Source organism: Pseudophryne corroboree, chromosome 4 (assembly GCF_028390025.1).
Source record: "Pseudophryne corroboree isolate aPseCor3 chromosome 4, aPseCor3.hap2, whole genome shotgun sequence".
Classification (NCBI taxonomy): domain Eukaryota; kingdom Metazoa; phylum Chordata; class Amphibia; order Anura; family Myobatrachidae; genus Pseudophryne; species Pseudophryne corroboree.
The window spans coordinates 93,099,778-93,112,602 of record NC_086447.1 but is presented as its reverse complement, the minus strand read 5'-3'; the positions used below and the strand labels follow the sequence as shown (position 1 = coordinate 93,112,602).

Genomic DNA, 12,825 nt, shown 5'->3' with positions numbered 1-12,825 from the left:
AATCTGTGTTTTTCTCCAGGGTTATATAGCGCTGGGGTGTGTGCTGGCATACTCTCTCTCTGTCTCTCCAAGGGGCCTCAGGGGGAACCTGTCATCAGAAAAGAGATTCCCTGTGTGTGTGAAGTGTGTCGGTACGTGTGTGTCGACATGTTTGCTGAGGAAGGCTCACCTGAGGAGGATGGGGAGGGCATGATGGTCAGGTCGCCGTCGGCAACGCCGACACCGGACTGGGTGGATATGTGGAATGTCTTGAATGCAAATGTAAATTTACTTCATAAACGATTAGACAAGGCTGAAGCTAGGGATCAGTCAGGTAGTCAGACCATGCCTGTCCCTGTGGCACCAGGACCTTCGGCGTCTCAAAAACGCACCATATCCCAGATCACTGACACAGATACCGACACAGATACTAACTCTAGTGTCGACTATGAGGATGCAAAATTACAGCCAAAGGTGGCGAAAGGTATTCGTTACATGATTATTGCCATTAAAGAGGTTTTGCATATCACTGAGGAACCCCCTGTCCCTGACACGAGGGTACACATGTATAAAGGGAAAAAGCCTGAGGTCACTTTTCCGTCCTCATTTGAACTAAGCGACTTGTGCGAAAAGGCTTGAGAATCTCCAGATAGGAGACTACAAGTTCCCAAAAGGATTCTTATGGCGTATCCCTTTCCACAAAAGGACAGGATACGATGGGAATCTTCGCCGAAGGTAGACAAGGCGCTGACACGCTTATCCAAGAAGGTGGCACTGCCTTCTCTGGATACAGCTTCCTTCAAGGATCCTGCTGATCGTAAGCAGGAGGTTACCATGAAGCACATTTACACACATTCCGGTACTATCGTTAGACCGGCTATGGCATCGGCCTGGGTGTGTAGTGCTGTCGCAGCATGGACAGATTCCTTATCTATGGAACTTGACACCCTAGATAAGGATACCATTCTAATGACCCTAGAGCATATCAAAGATGCTGCTTTATATATGAGGGATGCTCAAAGAGACATTTGTTTACTAAGCTCCAGAATAAATGTTATGTCTATTTCTGCTAGGCGACTCCTGTGGACCCGACAGTGGACGGGGGATGCCGACTCAAAGCGGCATATGGAGTCGTTGCCTTACAAGGGGGAGGAGTTGTTTGGAGAAGGCCTCTCGGACCTTGTCTCTACTGCTACGGCCGGTAAATCGAATTTCTTACCTTATGTCCCCCCGCAGCATACTAAAAAGGCACCTAATTATCAAATGCAGTCCTTTCGTTCCAATAAAAGCAAAAAGGTACGGGGATCGTTCTTCCTTGCCAGAGGAAAAGGCAAGGGAAAAAAGCTGCATGCAGCTAGTTCCCAGTAGCAGAAGTCCTCCCCTACATCTGCAAAGTCCACCGCATGACGCTGGGGCTTCCAGGGGGGAGTCAGCTCAAGTGGGGGCACGTCTTCGATTTTTCAGCCGGTCTGGGTTCACTCACAGGTGGATCCCTGGGCTATAGAGATTGTTTCTCAGGGATACAGGCTGGAATTCGAAGACGTGCCTCCTCGCCGGTTTTTCAAATCGGCTCTGCCAGCTTCCCCGTCAGAGAGGGAGTTAGTGTTGACTGCAATTCAAAAATTGTATCTTCAACGGGTGATAGTCAAAGTTCCTCTTCTCCAGCAAGGAAAGGGGTATTACTCAACTCTGTTTGTGGTCCCGAAACCGGACGGTTCGGTCAGGCCCATTTTGAATCTAAAATCCCTGAACTTGTACTTGAAAAAGTTCAAGTTCAAGATGGAATCGCTCAGAGCGGTCATCGCCAGCCTGGAGGAGGGGGGGGGGGGGGGGGGGATTGGATGGTGTCCCTGGACATAAAGGATGCATACCTTCATGTTCCGATTTTCCCTCCTCACCAGGCGTTCCTGAGATTTGCAGTACAGGACTGTCATTACCAATTTCAGACGTTGCCGTTTGGGCTTTCCACAGCCCCGAGAATTTTCACCAAGGTAATGGCGGAAATGATGGTGCTCCTGCGCAAGCAGGGTGTCACAATTATCCCATACTTGGACGATCTCCTCATAAAGGCGAGATCTCGGGAGAAATTGCTGGACAGCGTGTCGCTGTCGGTGAGGATGTTGCAGGGGCACGGCTGGATTCTCAATATACCGAAGTCCCAGCTGGTCCCTACAACGCGCCTGACCTTTCTGGGTCTGATTCTAGACACAAACCAGAAAAAGGTTTTTCTTCCGATGGAAAAGGCTCAGGAGCTCATAGCCCTGGTCAGGAACCTATTAAAGCTAAAAAAGGTTTCAGTGCATCACTGCACACGTGTCCTGGGGAAGATGGTGGCGTCGTACGAGGCCAGCCCCTTCGGAAGTTTCCATGCGAGGGCCTTTCAATGGGATCTACTGGACAAATGGTCCGGGTCCCATTTACAAATGCATCAGAGGATCACCCTGTCTCCCAGAGCCAGGGTATCTCTCCTGTGGTGGCTGCACAGTGCTCACCTCCTAGAAGGCCGCAGGTTCGGAATTCAGGACTGGATCCTGGTGACCACGGACGCAAGCCTCCGAGGTTGGGGAGCAGTCACACTGGGAAGACATTTCCAAGGTCTCTGGTCGAATCTAGAGACTTGTCTCCACATCAACGTCCTGGAGTTGAGGGCCATATACAACGCCCTACGCCAGGTGGAGGCATTGCTTCGGGACAAACCGGTTCTGATTCAGTCAGACAATGTCACAGCAGTGGCTCATGTAAACCGCCAAGGCGGCACAAGGAGCAGATCGGCCATGGCAGAAGCGACCAGGATTCTTCGCTGGGCGGAAGGCCATGTAAGCGCCCTTTCAGCTGTATTCATCCCGGGGGTGGACAACTGGGAAGCGGACTTCCTCAGCAGGCCCGACCTGCATCCGGGAGAGTGGGGACTTCATCAAGAAGTCTTCGCACAGATCGTGGGTCGGTGGGGACTGCCTCAGATAGACATGATGGCGTCCCGTCTCAACAAAAAGCTAAAGCGGTATTGCGCCAGGTCAAGGGACCCTCAGGCGGTAGCGGTGGACGCTCTAGTGACACCTTGGGTGTTCAGATCGGTCTATATGTTCCCTCCTCTACCTCTCATACCCAAGGTGTTGAAAATAATAAGACTAAGAAGAGTAAGAACAATCCTCCTTGTTCCAGATTGGCCACGAAGGACTTGGTATCCGGATCTGCAAGAGTTGCTCACAGAAGATCCGTGACCTCTTCCTCTAAGACAGGACCTGCTTCAGCAGGGGCCCTGTCTGTTCCAAGACTTACCGCAGCTGCATTTGACGGCATGGCGGTTGAACGTCAGATCCTAGCGAAAAAGGCATTCCGGAGGAGGTCATTCCTACCCTGATCAAGGCTAGGAAGGACGTGACATTGAAACATTATCACCGTATATGGCGAAAATATGTTTCTTGGTGTGAGGCCAGGACTGCTACTACGGAGGAGTTCCATTTGGGTCGTCTGCTTCACTTCCTGCAAACAGGAGTGACTTTGGGCCTAAAATTAGGGTCCATGAAGGTCCAAATTTCGGCCTTATCCATTTTCTTTCAAAAGGAATTGGCTTCTCTTCCTGTAGTACAGACATTCGTGAAGGGGGTGCTGCATATTCAGCCTCCTTTTGTACCTCCGGTGGCGCCGTGGGATATTAATGTGGTATTAAGTTTCCTCAAGTCACCTTGGTTTGGACCACTCACAACAGTGGAGTTGAAATATCTCACTTGGAAAGTGGTCATGTTGTTGGCCTTGGCTTCTGCGAGGCGTGTTTCGGAATTAGCGGCTTTGTCACATAAAAACCCCTATCTGGTTTTCCACGTGGATAGGGCAGAATTGAGGACTCGTCCTCAATTTCTGCCTAAAGTGGTCTCTTCTTTTCATATGAATCAACCTATTGTCGTGGGTGGCTTCACGGGACTTGGAGGATTCCGAGTCCCTTGATGTGGTCAGGGCTTTGAATATTTATGTGGCCAGAACAGCGAGGGTTAGGAAAACTGAAGCGCTGTTTGTTCTATATGCAGCCAACAAAGTTGGCGTGCCTGCTTCAAAGCAGACTATTGCTCGCTGGATCTGTAACACGATTCAGCAGGCGCATTCTACGGCAGGATTGCCATTGCCTAAATCGGTTAAGGCCCATTCCACTAGGAATGTGGGCTCGTCTTGGGCGGCTGCCTGAGGGGTCTCGGCATTACAGTTGTACCGAGCAGCTACTTGGTCGGGGTCAAACACCTTTGCAAAGTTCTATAAATTTGATACCCTAGCTGAGGAGGACCTCCTGTTTGCTCAATCGGTGCTGCAGAGTCATCCGCACTCTCCCGCCCGTTTGGGAGCTTTGGTATAATCCCCATGTTCCTTACGGAGTCCCAGCATCCTCTAGGACGTTAGAGAAAATAAGATTTTACACTTACCGGTAAAGCTATTTCTCGTAGTCCGTAGAGGATGCTGGGCGCCCGTCCAAGTGCGGACTTCTTCTGCAAGACTTGTATATAGTTTTTGCTTACATAAGGGTTATGTTATAGTTTCATCGGTTTAGACCGAGACTATGTTGTTTGTTCATACTATTAACTGGGTAGTTATCACAAGTTATACGGTGTGATTGGTGTGGCTGGTATGAATCTTGCCCTGGGATTCCCAAAAATCCTTTCCTCGTACTGTCCATCTCCTCTGGGCACAGTTTCTCTAACTGGGGTCTGGAGGAGGGGCATAGAGGGAGGAGCCAGTGCACACCCAGAGTCCAAAGTCTTTCTTAAAGTGCCCATGCCTCCTGCGGAGCCCGTCTATTCCCCATGGTCCTTACGGAGTCCCAGCATCCTCTACGGACTGCGAGAAATAGATTTACCGGTAAGTGTAAAATCTTATTATTACTAAATTATATTGTGTCCTTATGGGATGGCCACACACATCTAGATGATACCACATCTACCTAGTGGCTGGTCACACCCCTGCAGGCACCTGCCATTCCATTTCCCTGGTGGGCCCTTCATGCCCCAGTCTGACACTAGAGCAAAGTACAAACAATAGAACTAAACGCACCTCTTCACATGCATATAAAGATGCTTATAACCTACCCTGTGAGACTGACTCTCCTGGCTTCAGGTGACAGATAACAGATTTATCTGGTATGTGTTTCCAAACATTTCTTGACAGTGTTCCCCATGGGGGATGAAACATTAATGGTTGTTACTGTCAACTGCTTGCTTCAATAAATGATCCTTTTATTTTGTTACCAGATAGCCCTGATAAAGATCCCCCTGAGGACGGAAACAGTGGGATTCTGACATGACAACTGGTATGTTTTAAATAAGTACAAAGGTCATTTTATTTTCAGCCCTTATTCCACGTTTAAGTACAAGTACTATGTATTGCTAGAGGCTGGTTTAAAACTCAAAAATGCAATCTAAAAAGATTATAAAAAGTTGTTTGTAATACAAACATTTACCGAAGCACTGACCTCTGACCTGGAAGTGTACCACAAGCCCAGGGCCGGTGATAGGGCGTACGGCGCCCCCCTGCAAACCATAAATTTGCGCCTTATCACAGGGGGAGGGGGCAGGTGACACATTAGCTGGGACAGAACACAGAGGGGTGGGGTGTGCAAACAGTGACAGGGCACGGGGGGGGGGGGGGGGTGAAACAGTGACAGAACACGGGGGGGGGGGGGGGGGGGAACAGTAAAAGAGCAAGGGGCGGGGGGTTGTTTGACCCAGTGACAGAACACGGGGGGGGGGGGGGGGGTAAAATGGTGACAGAAAATGTGAGTGGGTGAAATAGTGACAGAACACAGAGGGGGAGGGTTCTGTGAGAAAATGGCTGGGACAGAACATGGGGTGGGGGTTTGAAAGTGACAGAACAATGAGAACACAGAGGGCGAACACTGTGCGTCCCCCATACCCTCCCCCAGTCCAGTGACCTGAAATGCTGTAGAGCTGAAAGCTGCGTCCCCCCACTCAGGATGCTGAGTTTCTGGCTATGTGGCTGCCTTGTATAACCGGTTCACTTGACAGGAGAGCGCGCTTCCTGTACAGAGTGACGAGCTGTGACGAGGCTTTATTGCTGCTGCGGAGGGGCAAGTCGTGGCGTCTCAGATCTGCAGCAGGAATATGAGGCGCTGCGATGACGTAAGGGGGCGGAACTTACCACACTCTCCATGTGCGGTCTCCACTGAAGTGCCGGAGAGGAGCCCAATAAAATGAAGCCGCAGTTTTTAACAGAGCTGCCAATGCCGCTCTGTGCACAGCGGCAGCCAGCAGCAAGTCAGGTACAGGGGGGGGGATGCAGAGCAGGTAGAGCGCCTCTCCATCCTGGTGCCTACCTGCACCGCATTCCTCTGCTGAGCAGGTTGCGCCGGGCCTGCACAAGCCGTTCTGCAAACCTCCGTGATGGGCTGGACAAATGGGGATTTTTACTTTTTTACCAGAATACCAGCTTTTCTGTGCTTCATTGTTTCTGTACTATATTCTGTTCATTCGATCTGTTAAGCGCCTTGAGTACTATTGGAGAAAGAGCACTATATAAATAAAATTATTATTATTATTATTATTATTATTATTATTTGTCAGACAAAATAATTAGGAAAAAGTTTGTGTAGTTTGCCAGCATGTTATTGTTTAGTGTCTGGGCACAAACTAGTATGACTTTAAGAAAGTTTGGGGCCGGCTTTGTAGTGTGTAATAAAATCTGTCTCCTCCAGTAAAGATTATCCAGAGACAGTAGATAGGAATATCTTTGCGTGAATAATCCAAAAATAGGCCCCAACCCGCAAAATGGTGAAAAGTATTATCATATGAAAATTCAGGGGTGCTCCAAATTGTCTTGTTGTAGTTTAATAAAACAGAGGGTAAACTGTCCCAGTGTCTGACTTGTATGTACTGTCTGTCATCGTTTTGACAGTAATAGGCCGTAGAAACATTTATCTCCTTATTCAGAACTCAGCAGAGAGCCCTCAAACAATGTTGATAAACAGTGCATCCGGAAAGTATTCACAGTGCTTCACTTTTTCCACATTTTATTATGTTACAGCCTTATTCTAAAATGGAATAAATTCATTTTTCCCTCAAAATTCTACACACAATACCCCATAATGACAACGTAAAAAAAGTTTTTTTGAGATTTTTGCAAATTTATTAAAAATAAAAAACTAAGAAATCACATGTACCCAGAGCCGGCCCTTAGCAATATGATGCCCTAGGCAAGATTTTGGCTGGTGCCCCCTAGTGCCACCGCTAGTTCCGCCACTGACCCTGCACCCCTTTCCCATTACCATCACCCCCACCCATAGCAGTCATTTTTTTTGTTTTCCTACCCCCTGTAATTAAAATAAGAACATTGTGCACATTCGGTGCACAGCCCAAAAAGGTATGTGTTTTTGCTGGCAAGGGGCATGGCCACACACTAGTACCCCAAATTTAAATTATGCCTCACAGTAGTGCAACTTTATTCACAATTTATCATGCAATAGTGTCCCTTATTCACATTACATCACACAGTAGTACCACTTTACCTTATATATGTTACTCCTCACAGTAGTGCCCCTCATTCACATAACGTCATACTGAATTTTCCTTATTCTCATTACACCACACCATATTGCTCCTTATTTACATTACACTACACCATATTGCTCTTTATTCACATTAGACCACACAGTAGTGCCCTTTCTATACGTTACGCCACACAGCTTATACGCACCTTATACACATAATGCCACACTTAGTAATGCATTTATACACATAATACCACACAGTAATGCCCTTTACACATATGACACACATTATTAATGTCCTTATAAACATAATGCACCTTACATATTATGTCAACCCTTATTAATTCCCTTATACACATAATTTCCCTTACACATATGCTGCACATTGTTAATGCCCTTTGATAAAGCTAAATATTTATCGTATATAAAACACTTTAAGAGGTCTAAGAACACTGTACGCTATCTACGTAAGAAGTACCGTAAGGGTACGCAAGTTGCGTAACGATCGCTCAACCGTAGTCGAGACGCTCAAGCGTCATGTTCGCTTACGGCCCAGAGATCACAGGCAGGCACGCTATTGGCTGCCGACTAACGTAATGATTCGCTATAGCGTAGCGGACGCTCGGGACCACGAGGAGATCACCAGCGGTGCAGACGCTTATAACGTTAAACCTTTATATCTATACCTTTAACAACGAAATATACAGTAAACCTTAGTGTGGTGACAGAGTGTAAGTGCAACCTGGTGTAACCTGATTAACTACAAAGCTGCTTGAGCGTCACCGACGCTCAGGGAATACTTAACACTATAAGAAATACACAGATACCTGGGCTTAGGGTCCAAAACCTATTATATGTATTATGACTATTATACTGGCAAAAGAATCACAGTACAAAGCATACACTACAATATAACATAGACTAACTAACCAGATAACTACACAGGAAATACAATACAATACAATTAAGGGAAAAATACGGGAGAAATAGAAGAGAGAGAGAGAGAGAGAGAGAGAGAGAAATGGCTCACAATAACATCAAGACAATATGATTGCGGAGAAACACTTACGCACAAGGGGAAACGATCGCATGCGCCTCGATATCCAGCTCCCGATAATCAGCAATGAGAACCGTTGAAGAGAGAGAGCTGGATACGGTCGGCCTGCCTATTTATGCCCCACACACAATACAATTCAATGGTCCCTACAATCTCATTGTTCATTGGACACAGGAATTTGGCTTCGCATTATAACAAAAGGTCATAGGTTGATTCATACAGGTGGGCTGTGACTGTTTCCAACTGTCCAGGTGGGTGGGATACTGGGTTTCCCGCCGCATGTCTAAGTAAGAACAAATAATAGTAAATGGACATAAACTTCTTATGTCCATAACTATTCGCACGAGCGATTAATCCGCTCCAAACCAACACCGGAATATTGCTATTTAAATACTCTTCCGATGGGTACCAAACACTACTGTATGACCCCTGTTAGACCCTTCGTACAATACAAAGAGGGATCTCTCTGTTCAGGAACATGCTATGTTAACTAAACTTTTCAGTATCTATCAAAGGGACCATGATCTACAAAATACATTATATAGTGAAAATATGTAATGATTGAGTCGCACGCTACGATCGCATAAACTCTACCGTAAATACGCATACCATGCGCCTGCGGGTGCCCGCGACTGTGAGTATGCGCACGTACGGGAGAGCGTACGCATGCGCAGCACGGACCAGTATGAGGTGCAAATATGGCAGTGTGTGTAGAGATATTTTTCTGACTTTGACAGTCCACCCTTTGGCAGTCAATAATAACTGCCACCTTCTAAAACATTTCAAAAGGAGAAAAATATATGTCAGGGGTTAATTCATTTCCATGGTTGGGTAAGGGAGGAGAGAGGAGTAGGTGGGAAGAGGGTATGACCTAGTGAGATAGCAGAAGCATGTGTGTATGAGTCCATGTTTGGGGGGTCATGTATCATCGTGCCGTACGTGTTGTAAATCAAGCTTCGAGGTATTGCGAAGTATACATGTGAATTCCTTCTTATCCCGTGGTACGGGTCTGTGGATGGGCTGTCAAACTTTACCGAGCTCTTTTCGGCTTTGGTTGTAACAAAATGGGGGAGCACATTTTAGTTGATGATACATGAATAGGGGAGGTATGTGGTTGCTGATATCTGTGCCTGTATTCCCTATCGACTATGTGTGTTATTACCTGAGGGTTGTAGAGATGAAGATAAAGAACACTTATGGAAAATGCAGTGGTATTCTATGTCAGGTTAATGTACATCTGTCGGTTGAAGTTTTGTTCGGTATCAGTTGAAAGTCGTCTTCTTTGCGCTGTTTTGCCCATTAGGTGCGAGCAAAAAGCTTTGTCAATGCCATTAGATTTACAAAAAAAATGTTGGGCTAGCGTAAGTTTAAGAATTCTAGGGAAACTGGGGATCCATGGCAAAGTTCATCAAATGTCCGTATCTACAGTGGTCAAAACTTCTTCTTTGGTCAATCCGTTGTCTGTATAGCGTCTCGTCAACTTCCTTGTCCAAGTGGGTCTTGTTACCTTGGAGAAAACGGAAAAACAGGTGAAAGAAACGGACCGTAGAAATCGCATTTTCATCACATCATTGTTTCTACATTTGGGTCATAAATCAAGTCCAGGTTAATTACAGTTTCCTCACTCCTTAAACTCATTACCCTAGTACGATGATTGCACTTCATTAAAGCCTGACCGCATCTAAATATCAATCCAATCGATATGACAACACCTAAGATACATAGGAGAAACTTCCCAACATCCATTATGACTCCTTGAGCCCAGTCTCCTAAACCAGAAAACCAATTTCGCGGGTTCAACCATGACACCCAACCAGTCAGCTCATTACCTACAGCAGCAAGAGTGAGATTGTGTCTCCTGCGAAATTCCCACTTCAATTGGAGAATATCGTCCATCTTTTGGTCTATGACCTCGACCGGGTCCTCGGTGCTATTCGTGATATACGTGCAACATTTCACGCCGTATTGTGTTGCCAGTGTGACACAATATCCGCCTGTCACTGCTGTGAGGTAATTGAGAACCATTCTATGCTGTACCAGTTCTGTTTTGTAAGCCTGAAGTTCTCTTCCAGTATACCTAAACGTGTCATCATACATTTCAGTGATATTATCTAACAAATTGTCGAGCGCAGAAATGTATTTATAATTCAGCACTCCTCTAGCGGTGCGGGTGAAATCTAACGCGATTAAGAATTGAATCCCGGTGGATTCACTTATCAGATCAGAGGCCGGATGCTCTGTCTTCTCTATCAGGTGCCTTTTAACAACGTGCTCGTAATGGGTGTGAGTATAAGGAGCTTGGGCACCACGGTGTATGTCTTTCATTTTGTCATGTGATACAGTCATTACTTCAGGCAGTACTTTTCCAATATAACACAATCCTTCAGAGTTTGGGGCAAGCCACTTGTACGCCTTTCTCCCGCATATGAAATATGCATCATCGGGGAGAACATATGGGACGGAGTAGGACATAACCATATTACACACCTTCCATGTGAAATCTCCTGACCCTAATTCTTCCATCTGTTTAGTACACGTATCAGGTTGTACGATATGTGCACAGTATCCTGGTGATACTTCTCCAACTTTAGTAATCCTATTTCCTAAGGTATACCTATACCGGAAAGATTTTCCTCTACTGGCTATGTGGCGTACAAGCTCTGTATCTGTAGGCATTCTATCTGCTCTATGCGAAAAGGTCATGGTGTGGTTACTCCATGACACTTCCCAATTTCCCGGCTTTCGGGGATTGGAGATGTTGAAACATAATAGGGACCTATCCACATGGTATTGGTGGAGCTTCAAACTAGGAGGGCTGGAGATATTAAACCTCCGGTCCACCGGTCTCCCACCATTTAACTCAAGTACCTCCTCTATCGTTAAAGGAAATGGTACTAGCCCTGATTTGCTATGACCCTGAGGTACTTGAGAGCATACCCAACAATCTGTTTTGTTTAACACATTACCCACTAAGGAGTGATAGTCACTCAATGGATGCCGGTCCATATGGATATTAAAACTGGATTGGCATTTCTTAATGCACCCATCCTCAATGACATTGTTACAGAGCCTACAGATACAGTTTTCTTCAGCTAACAATCCTTCACAATTCCTTCTATGGTCAATGCTATCGGATCGTTTTCTGATACTCGCCTTTGCTTGTTGATTATGTTGTTCTCGGAAAACTACGCCTCCATCTTTATCATCAGAACCCATTCCAGAACCTCTCTCGACCTCCATGGTACTCTCGCCGGAACAGACTGCTCTGGTCAACATCATGGTTAACAGGAAAATCCGGATCACAGTCTCTTGGGGCAAGTCCATCTTATAGGAGGAAACGGAGAAGAATGAGAAGGGGGAAAAAGAAATTTTAGGGAGAGGGGATGGGAAGTGGAGAAAAACAATAAAAGGGAGTGGGGAGTCGACAACAGCTCTTGGTCTTGAGATTTTCACGGCTCAGGTGCCGCCTCAGTCCTCCTGGAACAGACACTCCAGTGATACAACCTCTACCGTCTGTTCCTTATCACGGGACTTCTCTGGATCAGCAACCTTCTTGCAGTGGGATGAATGAACCCAAGTCTCTCTCTCAGCAACCTTCAATACTGTAGTGCTAGTCAATAAGACCTGGTATGGTCCTTCCCATCTGTCAATAAGGCAACCTGAGCGTAGAAAATTCCGTATCCTCACATAATCCCCAGGTTCAATGTCATGACAATTACTATCTGGTAAATCAGGAATCACCAACTTCAGATTATCATTTTGATTCCTTAACTGTTTACTCATGTTAATCAAGTACCTTACAGTCACTTCATTGTTACATTTCAAATCATCCTGAGGGTTAATCATGACATGCGGTTGTCGACCAAACAAGATTTCAAAGGGAGACAGATTAAGAGGGGACCTGGGAGTGGTTCTGATGCTGTACAGTACAATGGGTAAAGCTTCTGGCCATGTCAATCCTGTCTCTGCCATCACTTTACTCAGTTTATTTTTAATAGTGCTGTTCACTCTTTCGACCTTCGCACTCGCCTGTGGACGGTACGGAGTGTGCAGCTTGCTATCAATTCCCATCAACTTACACATTCCTTGAAAGACATCACCTGTAAAATGGGTACCCCTATCACTTTCGATTATTCTAGGGATACCATATCTACATACAAATTCCTGCACAATTTTCTTAGCAGTAAACATAGCGGTATTTGTAGCCGCAGGAAATGCTTCGACCCAATTTGAGAAAACATCTATACAGACAAGTACATATTTCAAATTCCGACAAGGGGGTAATTGTATAAAGTCAATTTGT

General features: G+C 46.0%; 1 protein-coding gene across 3 annotated transcripts in view; it reads left to right on the top strand.

Moving 5' to 3' along the window:
• LOC134908966 (protein eva-1 homolog C-like) overlaps nucleotides 1-12,825 on the top strand; it is a 600,054-nt gene that overhangs the window by 25,109 nt on the left and 562,120 nt on the right. The window contains exon 2 of one of the 3 annotated variants that reach the window (XM_063915259.1): nucleotides 5,214-5,272. The exons of the other annotated variants lie outside the window; for them this stretch is intronic. The gene's annotated coding sequence lies outside the window, so the exon portion shown is untranslated. The remainder of the gene's footprint in view (nucleotides 1-5,213; nucleotides 5,273-12,825) is intronic. 3 annotated transcript variants of the gene reach the window in all.